Genomic DNA, 22,114 nt, shown 5'->3' with positions numbered 1-22,114 from the left:
CTTTAAGTTTAAAGTGGTTTGCTGGTTTTAATTGGTTTAAGCTGATCTCCCAACCTGACCAGCTGAAAAGTGCACAACGCCATCAAAACAGACCAGCATAACCATATTGGGAAACCAGCTAACCACCTTTGGCTGGTTTAAGTAGTTTATTTCAGCAGGGAAGTGTCTTGTTTTGGCTCAACAAGCACTAATTAATTTTACTAACACATTCCATTGAACATGTTACATAATCAATATTAAACCTCAACCCAAGAGTTATCTGCAAGGCAAACAGCATTAAACAATAGAGATAAGACAGTCCTGACAGTTTTATGTGATAGATTACTTATTTTATTGTGGGTAGAATCAGAATCACACCCTCTGCTTGATCTTGAAGACCATTTTTAATATGGACCTTTGATGTTGGGCCTGCCTACATAATAATTGTAATTCAATATGTCCTATATTCTATTTTTATTTATAAATAAAATTCCATGATTTGTCCAGTTGTTCATGTTTACTGTTGTTTATGTATTTTATATATGAACTCTCTTTTCTATTATATATATATATATATATATATATATATATCCCTTATAGAGGTTTGAGTGTTTTTCAATTTTCATTTCAACATTGGAGACATTTGTAAATTTGTCAGTATATGATATCTTTCCAATAAATATCTAGCAATATAGCAAATTATAAAATTTCAGGCTTTGTTACTGTATTGCACTCACCAACATTATAAAACAAGAAATCTTGTGTAAATAAACGAAATGAGCTTTCACCTTGACGAACTCTCTATTCTATTTCAAGAAAAGATGTTTGCTTCTTTCAAAGGCATCTTGGCTAGAATAGCCCTCTTGGATATTTACAGCCAGTGACAAAAGGGTATAGGAACAGCACTGAATCACTTCCGACTTGCTTATTTGTGGGCTGGGGTATGTGGGTTCGTAACAGAGGGAAACTATGCTCATACCTACAATTAATAATTTACTTACAGGTGAAACTCGAAAAATTAGAATATCGTGCAAAAGCTCATTAATTTGAGTAATTCAACTTAAAAGGTGAAACTAATATATTATATAGACTCATTACAAGCAAAGTAAGATATTTCAAGCCTTTATTTGATATAATTTTGATGATTATAGCCTACAGCTTATGAAAACCCCAAATTCAGAATCTCAGAAAATTAGAATATTACATGAAATCAATCAAAAAAAAGGATTTTAAATACAGAAATGTCAGCCCTCTGAAAAGTATAATCATGCATATGTACTCAGTACTTGGTTTGGGCCCCTTTTGCATTAATTACTGCCTCAATGCGGCGTGGCATGGATGCTATCAGCCTGTGGCACTGCTGAGGTGTTATGGAAGACCAAGATGCTTCAATAGCAGCCTTCAGCTCTTTGCTCATGTCTCTCATCTTTCTTGGCAATGCCCCATAGATTCTCTATGGGGTTCAGGTCAGGCGAGTTTGCTGGCCAATCAAGCACAGTAATACCATGGTCATTGAACCAGGTTTTGGTACTTTTGGCAGTGTGGGCAGGTGCCAAGTCCTGCTGGAAAATGAAGTCAGCATCTCCATAAAGCTTGTCTGCTGAAGGAAGCACGAAGTGCTCTAAAATGTCCCGGTAGACGGCTGCGTTGACTCTGGACTTAATAAAGCACAGTGGACCAACACCAGCCGATGACATGGCTCCCCAAACCAACACAGACTGTGGAAACTTCACACTGGACATCAAGCATCTTGGATTGTGTGCCTCTCCATTCTTCCTCCAGACTCTGGGACCTTGGTTTCCAAATGAGATGCAAAATTTGCTCTCATCAGAAAAGAGGACTTTGGACCACTGAGCAACAGACCAGTTCTTTTTTTCTTTAGCCCAGGTAAGACGTTTGACATTTGAAGCCCATTTCCAGGACCCGTCTGTGTGTGGTGGCTCTTGATGCAGTAACTCCAGCCTCAGTCCACTCCTTGTGAAGCTCCCCACACATTTGAATGGCCTTTTCCTGACAATCCTCTCCAGGCTACGGTCATCCCTGCTGCTTGTGCACCTTTTTCCTTCCACACTTTTCCCTTCCACTTAACTTTCTATTAATGTGCTTTGATACAGCACTTTGAGAACATCCAACTTCTTTTGCAATTACCTTTTGAGGCTTTCCCTCCTTGTGGAGGGTGTCAATGATGGTTTTCTGCACAACTGTCAGGTCAGCAGTCTTCCCCATGATTGTGAATTCAACTGAACCAGACTGAGAGACCATTTAAAGGCTCAGGAACCCTTTGCAGGTGTTTAGCTGATTAGAGTGTGACACTTTGAGCCTACAATACTGAACCTTTTCACAATATTCTAATTTTCTGAGATTCTGAATTTGGGGTTTTCATAAGCCATAATCATCAAAATTATATCAAATAAAGGCTTGAAATATCTTACTTTGCTTGTAATGAGCCTATATAATATATTAGTTTCACCTTTTAAGTTGAATTACTGAAATTAATGAACTTTTGCACGATATTCTAATTTTTCGAGTTTCACCTGTAAGGTTAATTTTACAACAGTAGCCAGTTTCCCTTTCAATAAAAACTGCATTCTGGCATTTTTATAATAGCTTTTTTAAACAAAAAATCTAAAATTACATTTACACAACATGTTACCGAGATCAAAGTCATGTTCCATACAAAAGTTGGAGCTGAAAATTAATTTCAGTGTGTAACTGCCAACAGGCATTAAATTCCTAGAAAGCCCCTATTGTTGTTTAAATTAAGTAACGCGCTGATTTTGTACACCTCTCCTTTCCCTGTATTGCGAGAAAAAAGTGTAAACTTCGAGGGGGAGACGTAGTGCATGATGGGCATTGTAGTTCTAGAGAGTGTGAGGCTTCCCTACCAGAGATGCATAGAGCACATTAAGCCTTCTTTTAGCCCACCTTGAGATACATGTTTTACTAACTGCAAAATATTGCTGGTAAAGGAATGTAAATCTGAACGCGTCGGTGGAATCCAGTTGTACTCATTATTTGCTGCGGTGGATTTGTTGTGTGCTGGAGCTTGCATGTGCAGCCGTCAAAAACTTTGCCTCATGACAGTCAAAACGAGAGTTAAGAAATGTGCCTCTGAATTGCTTTGTTTTAAAGCTGTCATAACCAATAATCTAGGATCAGTTTGCACTCAAACTGATCAGCTTTAAAGCATTTAACATTCAACATTCGGCTGAGTGAAATGCGATTGATTCATGTGTTCACACTGCATTAAATAAATCAGTAAACAAGTTTAGGGATTATAAGACTAGCCTTCCACTGGCCATGGTGTGATATACAGGGTGAAATGACTTATGCAACCGATCATCTCCGCCTTCATTTCTAAAAGGATTCTACATTTTTGTTTTATAATAAACAAGTAGTTTGATTTGTGAAACAAACCATTTTTATGACAATTTGGTATCATTAAAAACAATTCCTTTCAAGATGTATCAATATGCGCGTTTGAAGTTGTTTGCGATCAGCCAGTGGCGTCCATATGCACCGTGGATCGACTCAAAACAAGCATGCACTGACATGACTTAAGTGAAAAATATTAATCTATTCATCAGACTTATTCCTTGAACATGTTAGACTGGTATTCTCCACTGAATTTTATCCTGACTTTTGAAAAACATCTTAAGTTGACTCTGACATTGTCATTGGGCACAGCACATGATGACAGATATGATGCAGGTTCAAGTGTTGGACTTTGCTGCTTTAGGTAAGACAGTGGTTATTCTTCATTATTCATACTGGCTGCCATTTCAATGGAAAAACAAATCATGCATATTCATGTTATTGATTCTTTATAATAAATATGATGTGAATGCCTTCTGATTGTAGACTTTCTAAATATCTGTTTGTTTATTATGGCAAAACAACATGAGTTTTGTACAGTAGCTAGCATGACCAGTAATGTCTCTTGTATGCAATGCATGGCTTATTTGTATGGAATGCATTGCATAGCAGAAGAGAAAGTGGCTGTGAGAAACTTAACACCATTTACTTTCCATAAAAAGTAACTTTTCAAATAATTTTGTTACTTTTTAAAAGAGTAATGCATTATTCTAATGAGTTACTTTTAAAAGTAATGTTACCCAACACTGGTAATTATTAGACAAGGAAACTTACATAGCTGATGGAGAGATTGCGAAGGGGATGGTAAGTTATAAATGTACCCATAAACGTGTTTAATAGTGGCTTAACGGGCTAGGCTAATAAGTCATTAAGAAACAATTCTGACAGTTTCTGATATTGAAAATATTTTCTAAAAGTCACAAACCTCACTCCTTCCCCACATTTACTATCCATCTGCATTATGTTCCCACTGAAATTGAAGCTCTAATTATAAACCTTACAGTGAAGATAATATGGAACGTAGGGTTAGATCATTGGGTGAGATATAAAAGCCATATTACCGCTTTCCCAGACCAACTCCTCTTCCTGTCTCATACAGGTAGGGGACAAAAGGGACAGGTCCCCTGCACTAATGCAATGCCATTTGTATTTGTTTACAGGATAAAATGTACAGAGAGGTCACCATCAGGCAGAGGAGCATATTTTAAACTAGATGGGTGGTGCCACTACAACAAAAAAGTACTATGGCAGTGTGATGGTACAGTGATTGTATAAGAGGGTAACATCATGGTACTTTGATATATATACCAAGTGAATGAATGATTAGCTAAATTAATAATTACCATGTATTTACGTGGCACTTCAAGGTACATCAAAGTTAACCATGTCCATGATACATGCTATTTACCATTATATACCATTGTGTATCCAAATAATTTAGTTTTACCATGGTACATATAAAAAAAAAAAAAACATGATATTACCATGGTATAACATGTCCAAAACCATGGTATTACCATGGTGAGATATAGACTATACATATATATATATATATATATATATATCATATATATACACACACACACACACACACACACACACACACACACACACACACACATGGTAATACTGTATTTTATTGGACATGTAACATGGGAATCCATATGGATTCCCATGTTACATGTCCAAAATCATGGTATTAAAAAAAATATGGTATTACCATGGTACATGTAAAAACAAATATGGTATTACCATTGCACATGTCCATTAAAATATGGAATGACAATGCTACATGTCCAAAAACAATCATATTACCATGGTACATATCCACAAACCATGAAATCACCACGGTACATGTTCAAAAACCATGATATTACCCTATTACTATAGTAAATGTCCAAAAAACATAATATTAACATGGTACATGTCCAAAAACTATAACATTTTCAAGTTACATGGTCAAACACTGAAGAAATAACATAGAACATGCTTAAAAACCATGTTACCATTGTGCCATGTAAAAAAATAAATAAATAAAAACAAGGTTTTACCATGGTACTTTTGGGATCTTTTGGTTAGTATCAGAGAAAGACAACTTCTTAAAATGAACTAGATAGAGGATGCCAAAATCACAATTTGAGGAATCTTAAACACATCTGCTTAGTCTTAGTCAAGTATTCATAATCCTTCTCACCTATACTTATATTTCAAAATTATGCTGAACTACACACTGTACCACAGTGGTGGAGGGTGCCAGTTAGGTTCAAAGTCTAGTCATCTTGTCTCTTAGAAGAGATGGGCAATGAGTTACACTGAAAAATGGGTAAGACTGTTCTTAATATGTGACATATTAAGATGTGGCTCTGGTTAAAGGAAAAGAGCTGGTATGTTGGCGAGAACTCAATACAACCTCAGTATGACTTTCCCCAAGGCGAGGTTTAAGTGCTCCCAAAGTTATGGGGTAATACGGAAGCACGTGATCTAGAACAGGTCCAGTGAAGCACATTTTCATGGAGCTCTGTGGGGGCCTAGAATTATAAATAACTTAAGTAAATTCTGGTGGAAGGTGGAATACATTTGAAAACATAAATGACTTTAGATATAACATACTATATATACTCTTTCCATCTAATCCAGATAGATAGATAGATAGATAGATAGATAGATAGATAGATAGAGAGACGGATTAGAATTCAGGAAAGAAGTGATAAAAATGTCCCTCAAGCCATCATTCACCACAACCATATTACAGATGACCCAAGACAATCAAACCATTATATGGGTGCTGCAAGGTCAGAATACTTGTTTTGACATTGCCAACATTAGCATATCTCAGTCAACCATCTTGACATTGGAATATGCCCTGCTATAAATGCTTGTGCATTTCCAGGACATTTTATCTTTCTCTTGCGTATGGTGCGAGTAAATCTTTAACTGTGCACCAGGAGGTCAATCATATATACAGGGTTGGGGAGTAACGAAATACATATTTAAAATACAAAATATAAGTCACTTTATTCCACTACAGTTCCAATTTAAATAATTGGTAATTAGAATACAGTTACATTCTAAAAGTATTTTGATTACTGAAGAGATTACTTTGCATTTTATTGTTATTTGTTTCATTTAATATTTAGTCCTTTCAGATGGAAAACATTTATTCATATAAATTGTGTGATCCAAAGTGCATTTGAGCAGCTGTGAAACACTTTCTTATGATGTGTTAGTCATACGGGCAGACAGAGAAGTAAGATGAAGTTTGGAGCAGAAGAAATAGAAATAAACCTTGTGTAAATTGTCATCTTTACACTAAGCTAAAATGCTTTTTCCAGCCATTTTACATGTTACCAGACACCATCATATTTTTATCAAGACAATTCACGTTGGATCATAATTTCTTCTAAGACCTTTGATATTAGGGCAAAAATCGTATTCTTCATAATAATTTTTGTATCGTTTTCCTGTAAAAATATCAAAAAAATATGTAATTTTTTTTTGGAGAAACAACACTGAACAAGATATTTAGGTTTTTCAGAGAATGTAGTTTTAACATGTGTATTTTGTCTTACTGCACTGGCAGAGTTTTTATAGTCAAAACAAGTGAAACAAATCTACCAGAGTCGAAGTAAAACGAAATATTTACGTTACTGACTAAGATTTTCTGTGAATGACGCTGGAATCTTTTCTTTCTGACAGGAAGGAAAAGGTTTTTACTTAAAAAGTAGAAACGAAAAAGTATAAAGTCAGCTAGTTTAGAAAAGGCTAGAATTTAGGATTGCTTGCATCGTCATGTGAGAAGGAACCAGAGACTGATTTAAAGAATGATTATACTGAAGGACAGAAAGGACACTGCTGATCAGGTCGGACTCACAATTATTGTTTTCAGTTTAAAATATCCCATTTGAGATCTAGAATAAGATTGGTTTCACAGATTGAGTTAAAGAGCAGCAAATCCCTGTCCATTGCAACAACTGCAAGCGTTATACAAGTGTTCGATCCTTGTTTCCCTTTAATTCTCTTAAATTCTTGAGAAATAGTCCACACAGTAGCCTAATACTATATCCCCGCATTTCATTCATTTGAACAAAAGTCTGAACAATGCAGAGACCTAAACCAAACGTGCACAGACAGATCACTAAAAACAGCTCATTACTGCACTTTTGAGTCTTTTCAATGGTTCACATATGCAGGGTTTCCATCCGGCTATTTTTATGCGCATTTTGAAATTGCGTATAAGAAATCTTGAATGGAAGCGCTTGATATGCGCATAAAATAATGTAAATTCGCTTAAACGTTCATGCGCTAGGTAGATTTTCAATAGTTTCGCATAAGTCATAACATGCATTAAGGTGATGGAAACAGTTTATTCGCATAACGATGACGTGTTTATGCACATAAAGCGCGATGGCAATCCGCTCTTAGATTGGTATTGGTGTGTGAGAGCCAAACGAGAGCTCAGACATCGGCACACACTTCTTTGAACACAGCCCGTGACATTCAGAAGTGTTTCAGACACAAGTGGTCCTCGCAATCAGCCAGAACAGTTTTGTGCGCGGGCGCTACCAGCCACTTCCGCCCTCATTACAGGAGATTTTACACTCATTCCGCGGCATTTAATAAAACGATTTAAACTTGCTCTTATTCCGCATACAAGTCTCCCCTCATGCCAAGGTGGGCTCCTTTAAAATAATGCGCATGGCGCGTTAAATGGAAACGAGCAACGATTTTGTATATATGCGCTTAAAACTGCGAAACATTTAGGATGGAAACCCAGTGATAGTCATAGATTTCATGAGAAAGCAAAAAGCTTCAGCACTTGATAACAAAGAGGGCAATTTAAAAACTTACGGAGCCCATGGTGATCTGGCATCGTGTCTGGAACGAAAAGAAAAACTAATTAAATAATATGTTTTCAATTAACTTTTGCGCAAAGTCCCAGTCATCAATGCCAAGGCTTTGCCAACCCAGTGTGCGTAGTGCAGCAAATGACAGAACAGCCTCGTGAGGACTTTTACTTTTAGTTTGGTGGGCTGGTCCAAGAGATACGCACGATCAGCTGCAGATACTCAAGGGTTAGTAAACTGAATCACAAAAGCCATCAAAAACAATGAAAATACTTAAAAGGATTCATTTTTATTTTTAAAGTATTTTCTAATAACTGATTCTAATAATTAATAAATAATTATTTCAATAATTAAATCTTGTACATTTTAAATGTAATTTTCTATTAATACGTTTTAATAATAAATTATATATATATTTATTCTAATTATTATATAATTAATTTATATTAAACACTGACAAATACATCGTTTTTTATGTAATAATAATAATGTATAAGATTGTGCTACACAAGTGCTTTATTAATTACAATTATTCTAATTAATTAAATAATTGAAAATTGTATTATTAAAAATATATTAATTTTTATCTTTGTGCAATATATGTTTTTGTATATACATATAGTTCTATGGAATATGCAATATTGTATTAGCCTATGTGTCATGCAAGTGTTATTATGTAAGTTTATTGATTTAGAATTAATATTATCTGTTTTTTCTTTGCACAATATATAATTATTGTATATTGTATAATTATTAAATATTGACAAAAATAACATGGTTTTGTTTGTAATAATGTAGTAGACTGTGCTATACAAGTGTTCTGTTAGGATGTAATTTTATTACAGGGTTCGGCCGATTGAGGAGGGTTCGGCCGATTGTCGAACCTCAGATTGAAGAGGAACAATGCGGTTTTCGTCCTGGCCGTGGAATGACGGACCAGATCTTTACTCTCGCAAGGATCCTGGAGGGGGCCTGGGAGTATGCCCATCCGGTCTACATGTGTTTTGTGGATCTGGAGAAGGCGTATGACCGGGTCCCCCGGGAGAGACTGTGGGAGGTGCTGTGGGAGTACGGGGTGGGGGGGTCCCTTCTTAGGGCGATCCAATCCCTGTACGTCCAAAGCGAGGGCTGTGTCCGGTCCTCGGCACAAAGTCGAAGTTCATTCCATGTGGGGTTGGTCTCCGCCAAGGCTGCACTTTGTCACCAATCCTGTTTGTGATATTCATGGACAGGATATCGAGGCGTAGTCGGGGTGGGGAAGGTGTGCGGTTCGGTGGGCTGGGGATCTCATCGCTGCTTTTTGCAGATGATGTTGTCTTCATGTCATCATCGGTCCGTGACCTTCAGCTCTCACTGGATCAGCTTGGCAGTCGAGTGTGAAGCAGCTGGGATGAGGATTAGCACCTCTAAATCTGAGGCCATGGTTCTCAGCAGGAAACCGATGGAGTGCGTACTCCAGGTAGGGAATGAGGTTTTGCCCCAAGTGAAGGAGTTCAAGTACCTCGGGGTCTTGTTCACGAGTGAGGGACAATGGAGCGGGAGGTTGGCCGGAGAGTCGGGGCAGCAGGGGCGGTATTGCACTCGCTCTATCGCACCGTTGTCACGAAAAGAGAGCTGAGCCGAAAGGCAAAGCTCTCGATCTACCGGTCAATTTTTGTTCCTACCCTCACCTATGGTCATGAAGGTTGGGTCATGACCGAAAGAACTAGGTCGCGAGTACAAGCGGCCGAAATGGGCTTCCTCAGAAGGGTGGCGGGCTTCTCCCTTAGAGATAGGGTGAGGAGCTCAGTCATCCGTGAGGAGCTCGGAGTAGAGCCGCTGCTCCTTTGCATTGAAAGGAGTCAGTTGAGGTGGTTTGGGCATCTGGTAAGGATGCCCCCTGGCCGCCTCCCTAGGGAGGTGTTTCAGGCACGTCCAGCTGGGAGGAGGCCTCGGGGAAGACCCAGGACTAGGTGGAGAGATTACATCTCCACACTGGCCTGGGAACGCCTCGGGGTCGCCCAGTCAGAGCTGGTTAACGTGGCTCGGGATAGGGAAGTTTGGGGCCCCCTGCTGAAGCAGCTGCCCCCGCGAACCGACTTCGGATAAGCGGTTGAAGATGGATGGAAAATTAATTAAATTACAGAAAATGATATGAATTAAAATACATTAATGTTTTTCTTTGTGCAACATATAATTATTGCATATACATATATGCAATATGCAATATACAGTAATGCAGTATAGCCAATAGGATGTAATTGTATTAATTAAATTATTCATTAAATAAAATTTATTTATATATATATATATTTTCTTTGTGCAATATAAAATTACTGTATATACAATAACCATTAATATACAATATATAGTTTTTTATGCAGTAATGTAATAGTCTATGTACTGTACATACATGTGTTCTGTTTAGGATACAAGTTTATTAATTAAAATGTACTAAATTAATAACATTTTATATGTTAAAATGTATCTATAATTGTTTCTTTGTGCAATATAAAAGTATCTTATATGCAACAAACATTGATATATAATATATAATTTTCTATGCAATCATGTTATAGCCAATATGAAATACAAGTGTTCTTACCCTGTGTGACACAACCGGGGTGTAAAAGAAAAACTCTGTCCATTTACGAAACCTTCATCATTATATTGTGATCATTAATAACTACTGAGTTAATGACATCCTCCAGTTTGAAAATACCATAAACGGAGAAGTGGATTTGTTCTTGGGTACTTTTAATTAACTTGTGATCTCAGAACTCTTATTATGTTTCTCCCCTTAGTTAACATTTCAGTTTTCACAAAACATTCAGGCCGCATGCGTGCCAATGGGAAGTCGGACATATGTGCATCATTTGTGCTGAAAAACAAAAGAAATTTCTCTGGAGGGCATCATGAGAGCACACTACAATTGAATAGGATCTAAATAAAAAATAAATTAAGTACATTGGAGGAGTGTGTGTCTCTCCAAACTATTGTTTTCTTAGGAATCTTGGCAGCCCATTTGCATTACGAAATCTGTTTCCTTCAATAATATCATAAACAGCAAAAGAAAAAAAAAAAAGCTTATTCGCTGATGCATAAACAAAGGATTCACATGAGTCACCCCTCCCATCAGCAAGACTTACAGCCTCAGGGACATTCATAGAGGTCAAAAACTATAACTTCTCTCTTTATATGAGTAATCTTCATGAAGATTATACAAATAAGAGCCGTGATCACAAAGGTGTTATAGATGCATTAATCAACAAGCCTGACAAGCTCTCCCATGCTTGCAAAAGGAGAATGTTTAAGGCATGTTATCACAAGATGTCTTGCCTTTTGCATAAACCATACATTATTGCTTTATATTTTAGTGAAGGTCAGAATTTGCAAACAGTATATTTTGCTTTTGCAGCTCACTTATCTTCCAGACATACTTTCCCATGTCCACTTTGACCTACATGATAATCAATTATAAGCTGCATGCTGCATCTATCAGAGTTGAAACAGAACAAGGACATCACACTTTTGTTTCAGTTGATTGTCATGGGGCAAAAAGAGCATCAGGAAACTACAACTGGCGCCACATCTAAGACAAGCACAGAATAAAGAGGGACTGTATTGAGAAAGAAGCTCCAAACTGGGGTGAATATTTGGCTTGAGCAGCAGGAAATAGTACTGCATAACATTAACTTTGAAATTGTTGTGTGTTTACTGGTGCATCTTTTGCTCTTGCTCTGCCCATAAAGTTCACCTTGGCATAGTTTCAAATCTTTCCCAACACCCCAAGTGGGTCAGGAGGACATTCTGACTCATAGTTGGTTTGAAGGTAAAATTTTGCTTGTTTTTCAGATTGATTCTTGTAAAATTTGTATTCCATGTCCTCACATGAAATCTTAACATGCTTTATTTAAATCACACTATTGACTTGAATATATATAAAGGTAATAGCTTGAAAACATTGTTAATCTCTAGTTAATATCCCGGTGTCTGACAAAGTTGTTTTTAAAGGTATAGATCTTCCAAAATGAACTCACCCTCATGTTGTTCCAAACCCACATGACTTTCTTTCATCCTGTAACGCTTGAGCAGAGAGGCAGACGAGGAGATGCGGATCCAAATGCAGTTAAGAATTTATTAAATAAACAACAAGTAAACAAAGGAACAACCCTCAATGGGGAAATAAAACATAAAACTGAAAACTAAACACGATGAACACAAACAGAGAACTCAGGCAGGGAACACATACCAGGCTAACAACATACCTCCATTAACAAACAACGACTGACAGAGACTGAACAAACAGACAGGGTTTAAATACATAAATGTGGGACAAAGGGGCCAATGAACAAACAGGACTCAAACAAGATAACAAGGAGACTAACAGAAACCAAAGGCAAATTAACAAGGGCAGGTGAAAACAATGAACACGAGGGAAAACAAGACTGTGGAGCTACAAAAGGGACAAAAATGGTAAACAAAAGGGCAACAGTGGAACAAGACAGGGTATACATAACAGAGCCCCCCCCCCCTCAAAAGGATCGGCTTCCAGACGATCCTAAAAACCCAAGACAAAAAGACAGAAAACCCACAGAAAACAAAATGATGGCACCGGGGGCAGACAGACAGACCAGGGGGGGCACAAGAACAAGGAGGCAGTCCAAGGGGCACAGAGGGCAGGCAGGAAGCTCAAGGGGGGCCACGAGGGGAAATGAGACAGTCCACGGGGGCACAAAGGGAGATGAGACAGTCCATGGGGGCACAAGGGGCAATTAGGCAGTCCACGGGGGCACAAAGGGACAGGATTAGGAGGCCGGGGTGGTATTGACCGGGCAGGGACAGGTTTAGATGGCCCGGGGGCTGGCCATAAGGCAAGGGCCGGTTCAGGGGGCCTGGGAGGGGGCCGTGGGCCAAGGGCCGGTTCAGGGGACCTGGGAGGAGGAGTGGCCACTGGGGAGGCCGGCGGAGCCAAGGAGGACCTCTGAGGCGGAGGCAAGGGAGGCTCGGGAGGCGAAGCCGAGGGAGGTGATGGCTTAGAAGGCTCAGAAGGCGGAGCTGAGGGAGGCTCAGGAGGCGGATCCGAGGTAGGCGGCACCGTAGGAGGCTTTAGGAGCGGAGACCTGGAAGGTTTTGGGGTCTCTGGAGGCGGAGCCGTAGGAGGCTCGGGAGGCAGAGCCGTAGGAGGCTCGGGAGGCAGAGCCGTAGGAGGCTCGGGAGGCAGAGCCGAAGGAGGCTCGGGAGGCAGAGCCGTAGGAGGCTCGGGAGGCAGAGCCGTAGGAGGCTCGGGAGGCAGAGCCGTAGGAGGCTCGGGAGGCAGAGCCATAGGAGGCTCGGGAGGCAGAGCCGTAGGAGGCTCGGGAGCTTCTGGAGGCGGAGCCCTGGAAGGCTCGAGAGGCTTGAGGGGCGGAGCCCTGGAAGGCTCAGGAAGCTCGGAAGGCGGAGCTCTGGAAAGCTGGGAAGGCGGAGCTCTGGAAGGCTCGAGAGGCGCTGGCTCTTGGACGGTCGAGGCTTCAGGCACTGGCTCTGGGACGGTCGAGGCTTCAGGCACTGGCTCTGGGACGGTCGAGGCTTCAGGCACTGGCTCTGGGACGGTCGAGGCTTCAGGCACTGGCTCTGGGACGGTCGAGGCTTCAGGCACTGGCTCTGGGACGGTCGAGGCTTCAGGCACTGGCTCTGGGACGGTCGAGGCTTCAGGCACTGGCTCTGGGACGGTCGAGGCTTCAGGCACTGGCTCTGGGACGGTCGAGGCTTCAGGCACTGGCTCTGGGACGGTCGAGGCTTCAGGCACTGGCACTGGGACGGTTACGGCTACTGGCACTGGGACGGTTACGGCTACTGGCACTGGGACGGTTACGGCTTCAGGCACTGGCTCTGGGACGGTCGAGGCTTCAGGCACTGGCTCTGGGACGGTCGAGGCTTCAGGCACTGGCTCTGGGACGGTCGAGGCTTCAGGCACTGGCTCTGGGACGGTCGAGGCTTCAGGCACTGGCTCTGGGACGGTCGAGGCTTCAGGCACTGGCTCTGGGACGGTCGAGGCTTCAGGCACTGGCTCTGGGACGGTCGAGGCTTCAGGCACTGGCTCTGGGACGGTCGAGGCTTCAGGCACTGGCTCTGGGACGGTCGAGGCTTCAGGCACTGGCTCTGGGACGGTCGAGGCTTCAGGCACTGGCTCTGGGACGGTCGAGGCTTCAGGCACTGGCTCTGGGACGGTCGAGGCTTCAGGCACTGGCTCTGGGACGGTCGAGGCTTCAGGCACTGGCTCTGGGACGGTCGAGGCTTCAGGCACTGGCTCTGGGACGGTCGAGGCTTCAGGCACTGGCTCTGGGACGGTCGAGGCTTCAGGCACTGGCTCTGGGACGGTCGAGGCTTCAGGCACTGGCTCTGGGACGGTCGAGGCTTCAGGCACTGGCTCTGGGACGGTTACGGCTACTGGCACTGGGACGGCTACGGCTACTGGCACTGGGACGGTTACGGCTACTGGCACTGGCTCAGGGACGGTCGAGGCTACAGGCATTGGCTCAGGGACGGTCGAGGCTACAGGCGCTGGCTCATTGACCTCTGAGGCGACAGGCACTGGCTGGGTTACCGTGGTATGCGCCAGTTTGGGTTCGCTGGGCGCTGAGAGCAGAGCCAAGAGGGGTTTAGGGCACGGGCTGCGGCAGGCGGAGGAGAGACCTTTCCCCTTCTCCTCTTCCTCCGGGCTGATGCGACTGGCGAAGCTGGGACACTGTTCCTGGTCAGCGTGGCCTCAGGCTCGCTGGCCGTGGCTAGCGTGGGCTCGCTCACCGGGGCAGGCGTGGGCCGGGAGGCGGAAACCAGTCTTCTTTTCCTCCTCTGGGCGGACGAAGTTGACCGTGCTGGCTCATGGACGACGACAGGCGTGGGGGCGAGCTCGCTGACCGGTGGGGCAGGTGGAAGAGGACGAGCCAAGGACGACTGGAGGGTCACCGCCGTGGGAGTAGAGGCAGGATCCTCAACCACACCCACAGTAAGCAGCGAGCCGCATACCAGAAGTGTCTCCTCCATGAACTCGCCGAGCGTCCAGCCACGCGTCGTCGTGGGCAACCGCTCTTGGAGCGAACCGGTCAGGCTAGCCTGGAAAAACACCACCAGGAAGGAGTCAGGAAAGTCGGTGGCGCCCGCCAGGTACAGGAAGTCCCCAATGTGATCCTCCACCGGGCGGCTTCCTTGCTTCAGGTCCAGGAGGCGGCAGCTTGCCCGGAGAACTGCTGGATCCATTGTTGGTTCAGTCGTTCTGTAACGCTTGAGCAGAGAGGCAGACGAGGAGATGCGGATCCAAATGCAGTTAAGAATTTATTAAATAAACAAGTAAACACAAAGGAACAACCCTCAATGGGGAAATAAAACATAAAACTGAAAACTAAACACGATGAACACAAACAGAGAACTCAGGCAGAGAACACATACCAGGCTAACAACATACCTCCATTAACAAACAACGACTGACAGAGACTGAACAAACAGACAGGGTTTAAATACATAAATGTGGGACAAAGGGGCCAATGAACAAACAGGACTCAAACAAGATAACAAGGAGATTAACAGAAACCAAAGGCAAATTAACAAGGGCAGGTGAAAACAATGAACAGTGAACATGAGGGAAAACAAGACTGTGGAGCTACAAAAGGGACAAAAGTGAAAACTAAGGAGTACAAAAGTGACAAAAATGGTAAACAAAAGGGCAACAGTGGAACAAGACAGGGTATACATAACACATCCATGGAACACAAGAAGAGATTTAAGACAGAAAGTCCGAAATTCACTTCAACTGCATTTTTTTCCATGCAAAAAAGTAAATGGGGACTGAGGCTGTAAATCCTGAACATTTTGCCAAACATCTCATTACATCTCACACAGAAATCTGATATATGTACACATATGAACATATATCATATTAAAGTGAATATATTTTGGCAAATATATACAGTATATATATAAATTCCACTATTATTGGGGAATATATATTTTAAAATACATACAGCAATAATATGTCATATATTTGAAATATATGTTGCACATATGCACAAGTTTGTGAACTTTTTATATGAACCATATATGAACAAACATGTACTGTATATTATATTTGTTAAACATATATTTCCATACATCAGATTTATGGTGAATGGTGTGGTGAATGCTAGTGGAGAAACAAGGGGTTATCCCTAATATGCGCCCGTTTTAGTTGGTAGCATCCTGGTACCATTTCACCGCAGTAAGGACAGCTGCAAGGGGAATAAACTGGATGGACGTCACAAGGTTAACATTTTAAATTGAGCGGTTTAGGTTCAAGCTAATTTATGAGGGTTGTGGAGGAAGTTGTCAGTCAGCATGAAGCATAATTTGTAGTGTGAGGAGGGATTGATTATGGCATGGGTTTGTTTTCCCAGGGTTTATGTTTGTTGTGGTATTGCAGTACATTCGAAAACCTTGTGCAATGGCCACATTTACCACAGAAATCTGATGTATGGCTCATTCAGATTTGGAACGAGATGCATGATTACATTTTTTTCAGGTTTGGAATGAGATACATTTGACTTTTTTTTTTTCTTGGGCAAATTAACAAATTGGGCAATGGACACAACAGATCACAGCAAAAACTCTGTGGAGATGCTTATTTACTACAATTTCCCATTTAGTTAAAGGGTTTACCAGAAATGTTAATGTTCTGATCATTTACTCACTCTCGTGTCATCCCAAACGTCTGTGTATGACTTTCTTTCAAATGAAGATTTTAGAAGAATATCTCAGATCTGTAGGTCCACACAGTGCAAGTGAATGGTGTCCAGAAATTTGACTGTCCAAAAATCACATACATGCAGCATATAAGTAATCCATATGACATCAGAAGTTAAATCTATGTCTTAAGAAGAGATATGATAAGTGTGGGTGAGAAACAGCTCAGTTATAAGTGTAGAGTTATTGTAAAAAAGGATTTAAATATTGATCTGTTTCTCACCAAAAGCATCACTTCAGAAGACATATAATAAAACATTGAAGTCGTATGGACTACTTTTATGCTGCCTTTATGTGATTTCTGACTTTCAAAGGTCTGGTCACCATTCACTTGAATTGTATGGAGCTACAGAACTGAGATATTCTTCTAAAAATCTTAATTTGTGTTCAGCAGCATAAAGAAAGTCATACACATATGGGATGGCATGATATTGAGTAAATAATTAGATAATTTTTATTTTTGGATGAACTAACCCTTTAAACTGAGTTTTTTCAAGTATAGTGGTTTGTGTTTGTTTCAAAAATGAGGCGGTAATGTGATAACAACCATGTTTTCAAGGAGCTTAAATTTCTGTTAAATGCTACCCATAAAATCCCACTGTCAATTTAGTACAAAAACACCATTCTTGGTCTTTCTCCCAAAGTGGTGTACTCACATCCCAGTTTGTCACCACTATTATGCAACCTCGTACCGGTCCCTGAGTGAGGGGTCAGCAGGGGATGCTCCAATCATAGCCTGCCTGCATCCTGCAATGGTGCTCCGCTATGGACCACAGGAAAAGCTCTCTGGATCCGTACTGAGAGAAGGGCTCTATTTCATGCCACTAGAACTGCAGCCCTGGCTAAACCACGCAATCTGACACAGCCATACTGACACTGTCCAGTATTGTGAATGCCAGCAGAGGAACAAGGTGTTATCCTTAATATGCACCCATTTTAGTTGGTAGCATCCTGGCACCATTCCACCACAGTAAGGACAGCTGCTAAGGGGAATAAACTGGATGATTGCCACAAGGTTAACCTTTTACATTGAGTGGTTTAGGTTAAAGCTAATTTATGAGGGTTGTGGAGGAAGTTGTCAGTCAGCATGAAGCATAATTTGTAGTGTGAGGAGGGATTGATTATGGCATGGGTTTGTTTTCCCAGGGTTTATGTATGTTGTGGTATTGCAGTACATGTGCTTTCTGACATCCGAATTGTCTGTTCAGTCTTGGCACAAGAGTGGCTGTTTACATCACTCACTTCGGACTTGTGTTTTCCCAATATATAATATTGATTATAATATTCTGTGGCATATTATGTTATGCCATTCTGTCTTTGTGTACTATATGAATGTAAAGTACACTGCCTGACCAAAAAAGTTCCATACTCTAATATTTCATTGGACTGCCTTTGATTATGGCGTGCATTCATCGTGGCATTGTTTCGACAACCTTATGCAACGTCACATTTATTTCTGGGTTGCATTAATTTTTGGCCAAGATATTGTATTGATGATGGGAGAGTCAAACCACTCAGTAAAGTCTTCTCCAGCACATCCCAAAGACTTTCAATGGGGTTAATGTCAGGACTCTGTGGTGGCCGATTCATGTGTGAAACCACTCTTTCACAATTTGAGCCCGATGAATCTTGGCATTGTCGTCCTGGAATATCCCCATGCCGGCAGTGAAGAAAAAATTCATTGATGGAATAACCTGGTCATACAGTACATTCAGGTGTTCAGCTGATATTTTATTGTCAAATAATGTAGCTGAGCCAAGACCTGACCAACTGAAGGAAACTGTGGAAATTATCTTACTTTCACTATTAAACATCCGTGAGTTCTACTGATTTTTTACGACGTGACTTCAAGTGTTTTAGTGATCACCGATCATGATCATTCAAGGTTTTTTCCATCCACATTTCTTCCGCAAAACTGACGGTTCACCACTATCCTTTCCACCCTGCATTATTTAATATCTGCTTTAAGTATCTGCTTATTTAAATTCAAATGGCGACTTATTTATTTTGGCCAGGCAGCGTATGTCTTGCTAGACAAATACTACAGCTTTAACCAGCCAAAAGTGGTTTGCTGGTCTTAGCTGGTTTAAGCTGATCTAGTTGGTTTCCCAGCTTGGGCAAGCTGGTGTTTAGCTGAAAAGAGCCCAAATATCTATAACACCAGCAAAACAGGTCAGCCTAACCAGCTTAGCCAGGCTGGGAGACCAGCTAACCACCTGGTTTAAGATGTTTGTTTTCCAGTGGGGTATTAAAGTAATACTTCACCCAAACATTTTAATTCTCTCATCAATTACTCACCCTCATGCCATCCCAGATGTGTATGACTATTTTTTTTCCCCAGCAGAACACAAACAAATCTAGTGGTTAAATCAGTGTCTTCAGAAGTGATATAATAGGTGTGAGTGAGAAACATATCAATATTTAAGTCAATTTTTACTATAAATTCTCCTCCCTGTCCAGTCAAGCTCCACTTTAACGTTCACTTTCACATTCTTCTTCTTGTGTTTTTAGTGATTCACATTCTTCATGCTTACGCACCTTACTGGGCAGGGAAAAGAATATCGAGCAAAAATTTACTTAAATATTGAACATGTTTTCATCCACACCTATCATATCACTTCAGAAGATATGGAATTAACCACTGGAGTCTTATGGATTACTTTTATGCTGCCTTTATATGCTTTTTGGAGACTCCAAATTTTGGCACCCATTCACCTGCATTGTATGGACCTACAGAGCTGAGATATTCTTCTAAAAATCATAATTTGTGTTCTGCAGAAGGCAAGTCACTACTCCTTTAAAGGAATGTTCTGGGTTAAATGTAAGTTAAACTCAATTAAGAGCATTTGTGGCATAATGTTGATAACCATAAAAAATATTATTGGAAAAATTCAGAAAAAAGCTAAATTGCAGTTACAGTACACTTTCAATAGAAGTGAATGGGGACAGCCCATAAACACTAAAATACATCATTTCAAAAGTAAAGCAACAAGATGTAAACATTATATGTTTTAACATGATTTTAGTGTGGTAAACTTATGATAAGCTTACTAACCTTATCTGTGTAAATGTATATCCAATTACAGGGATACAGGGTTTCATTGTCTGAAAACCAAATGTTTATATATAATATAACTTTACATGGGATTATTAAAATAAAATCATGCTAACATGTAAAATGTTTACGCTTTTTGGCAATACTTTGTGTTTTAATGTTTATGAACTGGCCCCATTCACTTTCTTTGTAAGTGCCATAATGTAACCATAATTATTTTAAATAAAGATGTGACGAGCCAAAATAATTTTTGTGTAAATCAACATTATGCAACAAATGCTGTTAATTGTGCTTAACTTGTATTGAACCCAGAATATCCCTTTGATTTGTTTGGATATGTCTAGGAATGTTTTCAAAAGATAAACAAAAATTACTTTTGTTAATAAAAGCTTTAAGCCACAGAAAATTCAGTGGAACTATTATAATATACAGAAAATATAAGATTAGTATTAAGCATTAGATCCCATCCCATTGCTTGACCATACAGTAGTCCAAATGAACAAAATGGATGATATATCAGGAAAGATTACATTAAAAGTGATTTGATAAGAATTAATACATATGACATGTGAAGTCAACAAATGTTCGTCATCATAAATGTCAGACCAAACACTTGTAGATGCACATCTAACACTTACTCATTTTGCACAACCAATAATAGTGGGTAAACCAGCTTTAGTTTTACAGTTTAGTTTTACTAGGGTGATGAGTTAATAATTTCTGCTAAATATATGAGCAGTTAAGAATGCTCAGCATTAAAGTATATCTTTGCTGTGCTTGAGACCTACACAGCATCTACTCAGCCTCATCAGTAACCTGCTTTACCCAAGAGAAACAACACATGTGGAAAACCTTTTGCCATGACATTTGAAACATTTATGGAATATACTATTATGGAAACCCTCCTGTTCAGATCAGAATATTCTGAGCTGATCAAAAGACTGAAAGACCAGAAAAATACTTCCTCTTACCTTACTTAGCGGTTAACTGATGGTAAATCCCTAAAAGTCTCAGAGTAGGGACATCCCAGTGTCCCAGAGGTTTTGTACTGTAACTGTATGGCTATTAGTGAGTTCACCTTTCAATGAGTACTGTGTCTAAAACAAGGAGTAACTAACCATACATATGCTCTCTTCCACATGAGCTCACGTCTGATCCCTGGGGCCAACTATGGTCACTTCCTGAGCTGTTTTGGAGCGCAAAAGACGATGCTTTTTCCTCAGGAAGCCGGCCATCCCCTTTCCTTTCCACCAGCTCAAAGCTTCCCCCACCACCTTTTAGGCTTAATTTTGGGATCATGGGCACTATGACTCCACTAATTACTCAAGAGGGCGTGGATAGAATACATTAAATGGTGTTCCCCTTGTAGTGTACTGTCATATGTTTTATTTATTTATTTATTGACTTATCTTTTTAAGATGGCACCCTATTCCATACGTACTGTGCTATGCATGGTCAGCACAGTTTTCACTGGTGTGTGGCGTGAGGGAAGTGGATCTGAATGGGTGCAGAGTTGCAGAATGTGTAGGAGTCTTCTTTCTGCTATTGTCCGAGTGTTTGTTGACCCTAATCCTCATCACAAGCCTTGCACATCTGAAGGTGTTTTCCCACTGTAACAGAAACACAGGGTTGAAATAAGCAGGGCACACTTGCCGGGTTGGTGTGCCCCGGTCAATGAGTGCACCTGCACTGCCTCTGCGTGGGGTAGTTTGTTTTCTTACAGCGAGACACAGCATTGTATTAGACCCCATAGATCAATAGACGCAGGGCTTTGATGACCAAAAATGATAACGAGTGCTATTTATATTGTTTTCATCATAGGAACAAGCATGGCTCTGCTGCTTCAAAGAATTTGAGAACTAAAACAATGTTTTGTTTAGTCTAAATAATCGTTTCACTTTTTACTTTAGTGTTTCATTTTCTTTATTTTTTCACTTTGCTGACAGGCTTTGGCTTTGTTCCCTTGTCTCTGATACAGCTGGTGTTTTACATACATTTACAAACATTTACATTCTACTTACTCTCTTACAGCGCTGGCGCAGAGCCTAGGCCCGTCATTCATGTTTTCCATCTTTCAGCAAGCAGTATTGTTGATTGATTGGTTGCCTGCTTGTTTATACTGCTG

General features: G+C 40.7%; 1 protein-coding gene across 2 annotated transcripts in view; it reads right to left on the bottom strand.

The window, feature by feature from the left end:
* The window catches only part of LOC127630184 (tumor necrosis factor alpha-induced protein 2-like), a 73,052-nt gene extending 51,981 nt beyond the window's left edge, over positions 1-21,071 (bottom strand). The window contains exon 1 of one of the 2 annotated variants that reach the window (XM_052107658.1): positions 20,961-21,071. The gene's annotated coding sequence lies outside the window, so the exon portion shown is untranslated. Of the gene's footprint in view, positions 1-8,202; positions 8,332-20,960 lie in introns of those variants that run through there. The other variant, XM_052107657.1, reaches the window with a different exon arrangement.
* Positions 21,072-22,114: the final 1,043 nt, after the last annotated feature.

This window comes from Xyrauchen texanus, chromosome 36 (assembly GCF_025860055.1).
Source record: "Xyrauchen texanus isolate HMW12.3.18 chromosome 36, RBS_HiC_50CHRs, whole genome shotgun sequence".
NCBI lineage: Eukaryota > Metazoa > Chordata > Actinopteri > Cypriniformes > Catostomidae > Xyrauchen > Xyrauchen texanus.
Note: the sequence above shows the minus strand (reverse complement) of the source record. Positions and strands in the feature narration are given on the sequence as shown.